Source organism: Suncus etruscus (assembly GCF_024139225.1).
Source record: "Suncus etruscus isolate mSunEtr1 chromosome X unlocalized genomic scaffold, mSunEtr1.pri.cur SUPER_X_unloc_13, whole genome shotgun sequence".
In the NCBI taxonomy this organism is placed as follows: Eukaryota; Metazoa; Chordata; class Mammalia; order Eulipotyphla; family Soricidae; genus Suncus; species Suncus etruscus.
In genome coordinates, this window is record NW_026060308.1 from 20,134 (window position 1) to 21,880 (window position 1,747).

A 1,747-nucleotide genomic window follows, 5' to 3' on the forward strand; every position below is an offset into this window, starting at 1 on the left:
CTCAAGTCAAACCTTTTATTACCTACTAAAGACCCCACCCAAAATGGGCACGTCTTTTTTGTAGGTAAGGTTACACAGGAAGAATGGGGGATGGGGTAACATATCACTGCTTTGAAAAGTTTAGAGTGTATTGTTCCTTTCTCAAAAAAACCTTTAGTTTTAATGTTACATAGTATTTTACCTATGTCATTAATACAGGTATTAGTATACTCTATATTGTTGTCATGTAGCTGTTAGTGTAATTATTTCTCTAATTATATTTACTATTCTTTGTCATAAACTTGATTTTATCAGCTGGTCCTTGCAGCCCTCATCTCTAATGTCTTTGATTCTTTGTTATTATTTTGCTATTGTCTTTGCTATTATTATAGTGTCTTATTTTTCTTATAACCCACATATGGGGGCTGGGCGGTGGCGCTGGAGGTAAGGTGCCTGCCTTGCCTGCGCTAACCTAGGACGGAACGCGGTTCAATCCCCCGGCATCCCACATGGTACCCCAAGAAGTCAGGAGCAACTTCTGAGTGCATAGCCAGGAGTAACCCCTGAGCCTCACAGGGTGTGGCCCAAAAACCAAAAAAAAAAAAAAAACCCACAGATGAGTGAGACTATTCTGTGCTTATCTCTCTCTGAAGTATTTCACTCGACATAATAGTCTCCAAGTCCATCCATGTTTAAACAAATATTGTAATTTTATTTTTAACAGCTGCATAGTATTCCTTTGTACAGATTTACCATGGTTTCTTTATCTGTTGTTGGCACACACTTTATTTGGTTCTGAGATTACACCCAAATAATAATCAGGGGCTATATCTGGTATGGTATTTGGGGAACATATGTAATGCAGAGGATTAAAATTGGGCATCTTGCAAGCACTCCAGCTGATTGAGAACTTTATCTGGTCTCTACACATAAGAAGAATGTTACACAGCCGTCAGAATATATGAAGTCATGAAATTTTCCTATACACGGATGTATATGGAATTTATTATGCTGAGTGAAATAAGTCAGAGGGAGAGAGATAAACAAAGAATGTTCTCCCTCAATTATGGGTTTTGAAAAAATAAAAAAAATTTGTGTATTGATTCTCAGAGACAAAATACAGGAGGACTGGAGGGTCTAGCTCCTGACATGAACCACACCACAGGGATTGTTTGCTGCAGTCACAGAAATAATTACACTGAGAACTATCATAACAAAATGTGACTGAATGAAGTAGAAAGCCTGTCTGGAGTACAGCCCAGTGTGGATGGGGAAGAGTGAGAATTGGGATATTGGTGATGGGAATGTTGCACTGGTGAAGTGTATACATACATACATATATACATTATTTTATATTTATATCAAATAATAAAAAAATGGTCTCCCAATGCTTACCACAGGTTGTGTTCTTTACACTGTATTGAAAAAGGGGGTACAGTAAATGCACCCCATTACACCTCAACACAAGCACTTTGTCTGGACTGGACTGTGAATGGGGGTACAAAAAAATGAAAAAAAAATAAAAAACACCTTTTTTCAGGGTGTGTGAGACTTCACAGACAAAAGCTGGAAGAAAACAGCTTCCAAGATATTTTTGTTTTAGCCCTTCAGCTGAGGTGTTTTGTCACAAAATTCAGACCCTTTCCAGGACAAATTTAGATCCTGGTGGCCATTGAGAGAAGTCAGAATTTATGACCTCCCACCCTGCCATTTTCTGCCACTTTTAGCAGAGAAATCAAATTGCAAAATCAGACACACACAGGCCAAT

At 38.2% G+C, this 1,747-nt stretch overlaps 1 non-coding gene across 1 annotated transcript; it reads left to right on the forward strand.

The window, feature by feature from the left end:
* Positions 1 to 1,357: 1,357 nt before the first annotated feature.
* LOC126000554 (small nucleolar RNA SNORA51) lies at positions 1,358 to 1,485 on the forward strand. Its single transcript, XR_007492794.1, has one exon. It is a non-coding gene; the product is annotated as a small nucleolar RNA SNORA51 (small nucleolar RNA).
* The last annotated feature ends 262 nt before the right edge of the window (positions 1,486 to 1,747 follow it).